At 39.0% G+C, this 10,415-nt stretch overlaps 1 non-coding gene across 1 annotated transcript; it reads right to left on the minus strand.

Annotated features, from left to right (window-relative positions):
- Nucleotides 1-201: 201 nt before the first annotated feature.
- On the minus strand, nt 202-309 carry LOC112746196 (small nucleolar RNA R71). Its single transcript, XR_003174091.1, has one exon. It is a non-coding gene; the product is annotated as a small nucleolar RNA R71 (small nucleolar RNA).
- Nucleotides 310-10,415: the final 10,106 nt, after the last annotated feature.

Here is a 10,415-nt window from a genome sequence, read left to right on the forward strand (position 1 = left end):
TTAGCTGAATTCTTGCAAATCTGTGACACTGTCAAGACCAATGGGGTTAATCCTGAGGTCTACAGACTTATACTTTTCCCTTTTGCTGTAAGAGACAGAGCTAGGACATGGTTGGACTCACAATCTAAAGAAAGCCTAAACTCTTGGGAAAAGTTGGTCAATACTTTCTTGGCCAAATTCTTTCCACCTCAAAAGATGAGCAAGCTTAGAGTAGAACTCCAAACCTTTAGACAGAAGGAAGGTGAATCCCTCTATGAAGCTTGGGAAAAATACAAGCAATTGATCAGAAGGTGTCCTTCTGACATGCTTTCAGAATGGAGCATCTTAGGTATATTCTATGATGGTCTGTCTGAATTGTCCAACATGTCATTGGACAACTCTGCTGGTGGATCTCTTCATCTGAAGAAGACGCCTGAAGAAGCCCAGGAACTCATTGAAATGGTTCCAAATAACCAGTTCATATATACTTCTAAAAGAAATCCTGTGAATAATGGGATGACTCAGAAGAAAGGAGTTCTTGAAGTTGATACTCTGAATGCCATATTGGCTCAGAATAAAATATTGACTCAGCAAGTCAATATGATTTCTCAGAGTCTGACTGGAATGCAAGCTGCATCCGGCAGTACTAAGGAAGCCTCCTCTGAAGGAGAAGCCTATGACCCTGAGAATCATGGAATGGAAGAGGTGAATTACATAGGAGATTCCTATGGAAACACTTACAATCCTTCATGGAGGAATCATCCTAATCTCTCATGGAAGGATCAACAGAAGCCTAATCAAGGCTTCAATAATAATAATGGTGGGAGAACACGATTTGGCAATAGCAAACCTTTTCCAACATCTTCTCAGCAGTAGACAGAGAATTCTAAGCAGAGCCACTCTGACTTAGCAACTGTAGTCTCTGATCTATCTAAGACCACTCTCAGTTTCATGACTGAAGCATGGTACTCCATTAGAAATTTGAAGGCACAAGTGGGTCAGCTGAGTAAAAGAGTTACTGAACTCCCTCCTAGTACTCTCCCAAGCAATACAGAAGAGAATCCAAAGAGAGAGTGCAAGGCCATCTACATGTCCAACATGGCCGAACCTAGAGAGGAGGAAGAGGCAGTGATTTCCAGTGAGGAAGACCTCAATGGACGTCCACTGGCCACCAAGGAGTTCCCTAATGAGGAACCAAAGGAATCTGAGGCTCATACAGAGACCATTGAGATTCCACTGAACTTACTATTGCTATTCATGAGCTCTGATGAGTATTCTTCCTCTGAAGAGGATGAAGACATTGTTGAAGAGCAAGTAGCTCTGTATTTAGGAGCAATCATGAAGCTAAATGCCAAGCTATTTGGTAATGAGACTTGGGAGGATGAACCTCCATTGCTCATTAATAAACTAAGTGATCTGGTTCAACTGAAATTACCTCAGAAGAAACAGGATCCTGGAAAGTTCTTAATACCTTGTACCATAGGCACCATGACTTTTGAGAAGGCTCTGTATGACCTGGGGTTAGGGATAAACGTCATGCCCCTCTCTGTAATGGAGAAACTAGGGATCTTTGAGGTACAAGCTGCAAGAATCTCACTAGAGATGGCAGACAATTCAAGAAAACAGGCTTATGGAATTGTAGAGGATGTCTTGGTGAAGGTTGAAGGCCTATACATCCCTGCTGATTTCATAATCCTAGACACTGGGAAGGATGAAGATGAATCCATCATCCTTGGAAGACCCCTCCTAGCCACAGCAAAAGCTGTAATTGATGTGGACAGAGGAGAGTTAGTCCTTCAATTGAATGAGGACTACCTTGTGTTTAAGGCTCAAGGACCTCCATCTGTAACCATGGAGAGGAAGCATGAAAAGCTTCTCTCAATACAGAGTCAAATAGAGCCCCCACATTCAACTTCTAAGTTTGGTGTTGGGAGGCCAACACTAAGCTCTGAATCTCTGTGAGGCTCTCTAAGAGCTCACTGTCAAGCTATTGACATTAAAGAAGCGCATGTTGAGAGGCAACCCAATGTTATTTAATTATATTTATATATTTATTTTCCATTATCATTTTATGTTTTCTTAGGTTGATGATCATGTGAAGTCACAAAAACAACTAAAAAATCAAAAATAGAATGAAAAACAGCATAAAAAATAGCATACCTTGGAGGACAAGCTTACTAGCGTTTAAGAACAGCAGAATGGGCGTTTAACGCCCAGCCTGGCAGCGTTCTGGGCGTTAAACGCCAGAATGGGCAGTACTCTGGGTGTTTAACGCCAGAAAGGGCTGTCTGGCATCTGGCTGGTGTTAAACACTAGAAATGGGCATCTGGCTGGTGTTTAACGCCAGAAATGGGCAGCAGAGTGGTGTTTAACGCCAGGAAAGGTAGCAGAATGGTGCAGGGCGTTTTACCGCCAGAATGGTGCAGGGACTCGAATTCCTTGACACCTCAGGATCTGTGGACCCCATAGGATCCCCACCTACCCCACCTCCTCTTCTATCCTCTTCACACCTTTCCATAACACTCCTCCCCAAATACCCTTGACCAATCCAATCAATACCTCTTCCCCAAACACCCTTCACCTATCAAATCTTACCATTTTCCCCACAATCTCTTCACCACTCACATCCATCCATCATAAAACCCCACCTACCTCACTCCTTCATAACCGAATTCCCTCTCTCTCCTACCCTATAAATACCCCTCCTCACTACCTTCAAATTCACACATCATACACACTACTACCCCCCTTGGCCGAGACATTCACTACCCTCCATCTCCTCCATTTCTTCTTCTTCTCCTCATTTCTTTCTTCTTTTGCTTGAGGACGAGCAAACATTTTAAGTTTGGTGTGGAAAAAGCTCTGCTTTTTGTTTTTCCATAACCATTAATGGCACCTAAGGCTGGAGAAACCTCTAGAAAGAGGAAAGGAGAAGGCAATTGCTTCCACCTCCGAGTCATGGGAGATGGAGAGATTCATCTCACAAGCCCATCACTAAGAAAAGAATGGAGCAAACAAGAGATCTCACTCATGGACCTCAACAAGAGCATGAGGAAATTCCTCATCATGAAATTCCTGAGATACCTCAAGGGATGCATTTTCCTCCACATAACTATTGGGAGCAACTCAACACCTCTTTAGGATATTTGAGTTCTAACATGGAGCAACTAAGAATGGAGCACCAAGAGCACTCCATCATCCTCCATGAAATTAGAGATGGCCAAAAGGCCATGAGAGAGGAGCAACAAAGGCAAGGAAGAGACATAGAGGAGCTCAAGCACTCCATAAGATCTTCAAGAGGAAGAACAAGCCGCCATCACTAAGGTGGACTCGTTCTTTAATTTCCTTGTTCTTTATTTTCTATCTTTCATTTCCTATGCTTTATGTTTTATCTATGTTTGTGTCTTTATTGCATGATTATTAGTGTCTAGTGCCTATGCTTTAAAGTTATGGATATCCTATGAATCCTTCACCTTTCTTAAATAAAAAAATTTGTTTTTACTTGAAAAAGAACAAGAAGTACATGAATTACAAATTTTAAAATAGTTTAATTATTTTGATGTGGTGGCAATACTTTTTGTTTTCTGAATGAATGCGTGAACAGTGCATATTTTTGATATTGTTGTTTATGAATGTTAAAATTGTTGGCTCTTGAAAGAATAATGAAAAAGGAGAAATGTTATTGATAATCTGAAAAATCATAAAATTGATTCTTGAAGCAAAAAAAGCAGTGAAAAGCAAAGCTTGCGGAAAAAAAATTGGCGAAAAAAATAAAGAAAAAGAAAGAAAAAGAAAAAGCAAGCAGAAAAAGCCAATAGCTCTTTAAACAAAAGGCAAGAGCAAAAAGTCAATAGCCCTTTAAACCAAAAGGCAAGGGTAAAAAGGACCCAAGGTTTTGAGCATTAATGGATAGGAGTGCCCAAAGGAATAAAATCCTGGTCGAAGCGGCTAAACAAAGCTGTCCCTAACCATGTGCTTGTGGCATGAAGGTGTCAAGTGAAAAGCTTGAGACTGAGCGGTTAAAGTCGTGGTCCAAAGCAAAAAGAGTGTGCTTAAGAGCTCTGGACACCTCTAACTGAGGACTCTAGCAAAGCTGAGTCACAATCTGAAAAGGTTCATCCAGTTATGTGTCTGTGGCATTTATGTATCCGGTGGTTATACTGGAAAACAAAATGCTTAGGGTCACGCCCAAGACTCATAAAGTAACTGTGTTCAAGAATCAACATACTGAACTAGGAGAATCATTAACACTATCTGAATTCTGAGTTCCTATAGATGCCAATCATTCTGAACTTCAAAGGATAGATTGAGATGCCAAAACTGTTCAGAAGCAAAAACCTACTAGCCCCGCTCATCTAATTAAAACTGATCTTTATAGATGTTTTCAGAATTTATTGTATATTCTCTTCTTTTTATCCTACTTTATTTTTTGTTTCTTGGGGACAAGCAATAATTTAAGTTCGGTGTTGTGATGAGCGGATAATTTATACCCTTTTTGGCATTGTTTTTACATAGTTTTTAGTATGTTTTAGTTATTTTTTATTATATTTTTATTAGATTTTATTCAAAAATTAAATTTCTGGACTTTACTATGAGTTTGTGTATTTTTCTGTGATTTTAGGTATTTTTTAGCTGAAATTGAGGGACCTGAGCAAAAATCTGATTCAAAGGCTGAAAAAGGACTGCAGATGCTGTTGGATTCTGACCTCCCTGTACTCGAAGTGGATTTTCTGGAGCTACAGAAGCCCAATTGGCGTGCTCCCAATTGCTTTGGAAAGTAGACATTCTGGGCTTTCCAGCAATATTTTGCTCGAGATTTCATGGCCCAAACCGGCATTCAAAGTCAGCCTAAAATTTCTTGCGTAAAACGCCGAAACTGGCATCAGAATTGGAGTTAAACGCCCAAACTGGCACCAAAGCTTGCGTTTAACTCCAGAAACAGCCTAAGCATGAAAAAGCTTCAATGCTCAGCCCAAGCACACACCAAGTGGGCCCTGGAAGTGGATTTCTGCACTATCTGCACTTAGTTACTCATTTTCTGTAAACCCTAGTTACTAGTTTAGTATAAAAACTACTTTTAGAGATTTATTTAAAGGTCTTTAGTCTTTTGACCATCTTTCGATCATATTATGTAACTTTTACACTTTGAGACCTCCATGGGAGGCTGGCCACTCGGCCATGGCTACCCTATTTTCACTTATGTATTTTCAACGGTGGAGTTTCTACACCCCATAGATTAAGGTGTGGAGCTCTGCTGTTCTTCATGAATTAATGCAGGTACTATTGTTTTTCATTCAATTCATGCCTACTTCTTCTCCAAGATATACTCTTGTTCTTAATTCAGTTAAGTCAGAATGAAGGGGTGACCCGTGACAATCACCCAATCTTCGTTACTCGCTTAGCCAAGATCCGCGTGCCTGACAACCACAAAGTGGTCTACATGATGTTCAACGTAGTCATTGGATGACAATCAGAGTATATTCTCTTGGGTCTCTCATCAACGATTCACATCATCTCTCCTAACAACAGAGCATCTGAATCTGAGAACAAAACCTTCGTGGTATAGGCTAGAATAAAGGCAGCATTCCTGGGATCCGGAAAGTCTAAACCTTGTATGTGGTATTCCGAGTAGGATCCGGGAAGGGATGACTGTAAAGAGCTTCAAACCTGCAAATGTTGGGCGCAAGTGACAGTGCGCAAAAGGACGAAGGTGCTATTCCGACGCTAGCGGGAACTGACAGATGATTAGCCGTGCGGTGACAACGCATATAGATTTGTTTTCATCCGAGAGGATCATACAGCTTGCCATGGAAGGAGATAACACATGGTTGGAAGAAGGCAGTAGGAAAGCAGAGGTTCAGAAGCAACAAAGCATCTCTATACGCTTATCTGAAATTCCTACCAATGAATTACATAAGTATTTCTATCTTATTTTATGTTTTATTTATATTTTAATTATCAAAACCTCATAACCAATTTAATCCGCCTGACTGAGATTTACAAGATGACCATAGCTTGCTTCATGCCGATAATCTCCGTGGGATCGACCCTTACTCACGTAATGTATTACTTGGATGACCCAGTGCACTTGCTGGTTAGTTGCATCGGAGTTGTGAATAAAAGTGATGTGATCACGATTCCGTGCACCACTAGGCTCAAGGTGCAAAGCACCAAGGAAAAGATGAGAAAAAGTTGTGTTCAAGAATTAATCAAAGGTTAAAAAGGAAAAGAATTCATAATATTATCCGAGTTCTAGTTCTAATGGACATTAGCATCTCTGAGCTTCAAAGGATAGTGAGATGCCGAGCCTATTCATGATCATAGTCTCATCAACCCCACTCAGTAAACGAATAGGAGCTTAAATGAACACTCAAGTCTTGGGTAATTTCTCTTCTCAGTCCTATATTGTTTTTTAGTTGCTTGAGGGCAAGCAACAGTTCAAGTTTGGTGTTGTAATGCGTGAGCATCTTTTCTTTATTTGCTATTTATTTTAGATATGAATTTATTGAGTTTTAATTAAATTTTAGTGGTTGAAGCCTATTTGGATGCTACTTTGAGTCGCTTTAGTGTTTTAATTATTTTAGGTGAAGTTTGGATCGGTTTGGCAGAGTTCATATGCAAGGAAAGATAAGAATTTTGAATCTGCCAAGCTGGCGCTAAACGCAAACCTAGGCATTTATCGCCAGGTGCCTCGTAATGTGTTCGAGCTCTCTGCCTCATAGGGCGATAAACGCTAAACCTGACATTTAGCGCCAAGAAGTCATAAACAAATTGAGAGTTACTGCCACTTGGGGAACTAAACGCTGAATCTGGCTTTTAGCGCCAGTGACCCGGATCAACCTCACCCAAAAGAGCATCTTTAGTTAGATTTGGCTTTTATTTTATTTTATTTTAGTTCTTTTTTTTCCCAAACACAATCTTTTGGGCTTTGGTAATTATTAGTTTATTTTATTTTCAAATCAAATTAGGTTAGATATACAGGGAAAAGATTTAGCCCTTCAGGCTGGCTCCTCTCTTCTCTTCTCAGTAGACCTTATTCCGCACTATTAGACTTTTTCGAACCCTAGTTTTCTCTCTGAGTCATGAGCAACTAAACCTCGTTAGTTAAGGTTAGGAGCTCTGTTTATTCTATAGATTGATACTATTGCCACTCTATTTTAATTAATGTATTAATTTAATTTTAAGGATTACTTTTATTTTTCATCCTATGAATTTGAGTGTATTGAAAAATAACTCTCATTCTATATGAATTCTTGTTGAATTTTGAAAACGTTATCTCACTTGAATGCTAGCTTGAAGGTAAATTCCTCCTAAACCACTAATTGCTTGGACTTAACGGGATACGTGACATATAATCCTCTTATATTTGGATAATTAGGGTTTTTGTGGCTAATAAACTAGAATTGAACCTAACACTTTAACTTATATTAAGTGACCAAGGAATTGGCGGTTGATTAGGTTAAAGGAGACTAAATTTCTAAAGAATTAGGGTTTAGTCAATTACAGTTTGTCATGAAATGAATCTTGCATGATTAAAATAGTTGGTAATAAATATAAATCCAAAAAAATAAACATCTCTGAAATCTTAACTGTTTCTCTCTCATATTTCTCACAACCCATTTACTGTTTGCTTTCCGAACATTTGAATTAATGTTTGATGCTTTTGGACCACCAAACATCTTTTTCTGCTTGCCTGACTAAGTGATTCATTCGGCTATTGTTGCTCAGTCCATCAATCCTTGTGGGATCGACCTTCACTCACTTGAAGTATTATTTGGTACGACCCGATACACTTGCTAATTAGTTTGTGGTAATTGAATTCCGCATCAATAATTAAATAAAGAGGTAACGACCAAATCGGTACCCGAAAGATTCAAACAACGACATTTTGGTACCTGACTATTGTTATTGACAAAATGGTACCTGAATGTTTTAAAAATTTTGCCAAGCGTGTCCCCGTGCTTGCCGGACCATAGTTCCAGTGAGTACGATGCTTATGTGTACACCGGTTTTTGCTGACAAGAGAATTTTATTTTGAGTTGGAATTTATAATTAAAAATATCATTAGCCTACATGGAAATTAACCTAATTCAATTTAGGAATTTGCCCCAATTTAATTTTGCCCTAAAACCCAATTTTGCTCTCTTCGTTCACTCATAGTATAGGATCCAAATCTGGAAGATGCAAGCAACTAGGGCTCGTAGAAAAGCTGCAACCATGAGAAAGCACTCATTGATTCAAGCCTTCGACGTGGATGGTGGTTCTGGAATTATGAGTAAAACCTATGATGGGTATTGCTTTTGTCCCCTTCCAGTGGTTCTATTGAAGTCGAAGACAAGTAGCAACCTTGATAGATGGTTTCTACGTTGCCCTATGTGGAAGGTAAGCTTAGAATGTTGATGGATACATGACAAAATAATGCAATCTTCTTGGGGTTGTTTTCTCCACTTATTGATAAACCCATTTGTAGGGTTTATCTTGTATTGATTTTAGGGGATTTTATCACCTTTTACCCACATTTATTCAATGAAATAGCATGGTTTCATGATTGTCTCCTAATTTCTGCTTAAGTGTGAAAACATGCTTTTTAGATCCTTAATTGGTTGATCTTAACTCACCTTTGATTCCACTAGATGCCTTGATGTGTGTGTTAGTGATTTTAGGTTGAAAAGGCTAGGAATGGATCAAAGGAATGAAGAGAAAAGCATGCAAGGTGGAGTAATCATAGAAAAACAAGGATTTGGGATGAGATCAACGACGCGCACACACAACAGACGCGCACGCGTGAAACGATGAGGTCGCAAGGCGACGCGTATGTGCACATGACGCGTACGCATGGATGGAAGTTTGTCAAGCGACGCGTACGCGTGACGTGCGAGTACGCGTCGGTTTTCGCACGTAACTCACTTAAAGTGAATCCACTGGGGGCGAATTCTGGGCTTCCCAGGCCCAAATCCAACTCACTTCTAATGCTATTTAACCCAAGGAATGAAGGGGAATCATATGTCTAGTCACATTAGTTTAGTTTAGTTTACTTTTGGAGGGAAAGTTAGTTTTAGAGGGAGAAGCTCTCACTTCTCTCTAGAATTAGGATTAGGTTAGATCTAGATTAGAATTTCTTAGATCTAGGTTAATTTCATGCTTTGATTCACTTTTCCTTTTGTAATTCTTCTTTTACATCTCCTTTCTCTAGTTTAGCATTTAATTCTTGTAATTCTCTACTTTTATGTTGATGCACTTTTGTTTCTTCTATTTCTCTTTTAATGCAATTTATGATTCATGTTCCTTTATTGTTGAATTGTTTAATTCCTTTTACTTTCCTTTTATGCCTTCCATGTGTTTGATAAAATGCTTGGTTGGATTTTAGTATAGATTTTGCTTCTCTTGGCCTAGGTAGAGTGATTAGTGACTCTTGAGTTATCTAATTCCTTTGTTGATTGATAATTAGAAGTTGCTAATTGATTTAAATGCCACTAAAGCTAGTCTTTCCTTTTGGAGTTGGCTAGGACTTGTGGACTCAAGTTAATTCATCCACTTGACTTTTCTCCATGGTTAGAGGTTAACTAAGTGGGAGCAATGGACAATTCTCATTACAATTGAGGAGGATAACTAGGATAGGACTTTTAGTTCTCATACCTTGTAAAGAGCTTTGTTAGTTGTTAGTTTATTTTCATTGCCATTTACATTTCATGTCTCTTATCTTAAAAACCCCAAAACATACCTCATGGCCAATAACAAGACACTTTATCGTAATTCCTAGGGAGAACGACCCGAGGTTTGAATAATTTGGTTATTAATTTAGGGGTTCGTTACTTGTGACAAACAAATATTTGTATGAAATGATTATTGTTGGTTTAGAAACTATATTGCAACGAGATTTCATTTGTGAATTCTTTACCATCAAAATTCCAGTCATCAAAATAGCGCCGTTACCGGGGAGTTGCAATGGTGTTGTGTTATTAGTTATTGTATATATGTGAATATTGTGAATAGCTTGATTTTTGGAGTGCTTGTTAGTTTTTGCTAGCTTTAGGACTTTGTTTCATTATTTATTATTAGCTTTTGTTTCTTATTTTCTCTTTCCATTATGAATTCTCACTTTAGCTATGAGTTTGGTTCTAACTATGTTATAGGAAATGAGGACTACAATGAGGATGTGCATCAAGGATGGGACAATCAAAGGTGGGAGGAGCCATATGCATATGATCAATCTTCATGGCAACAACCTCCACCAATAGACTATGGACAAGAGCCATTCTTTAATGCATATCAATCCGATGGCTATGGTGAATCTCCTTGTGACTTTCAAGAACCACCACCATATGCCTATGAGCCATATCCTCAATATAATCCTCAACCACACTCACAAGCCCCTTTTCATCAACCACCGCCATATGACCTTGACCCATATCCACCATACCAACCACCTTTTGAGC

This window comes from Arachis hypogaea, chromosome 14 (genome assembly GCF_003086295.3).
Source record: "Arachis hypogaea cultivar Tifrunner chromosome 14, arahy.Tifrunner.gnm2.J5K5, whole genome shotgun sequence".
Lineage (NCBI taxonomy): Eukaryota > Viridiplantae > Streptophyta > Magnoliopsida > Fabales > Fabaceae > Arachis > Arachis hypogaea.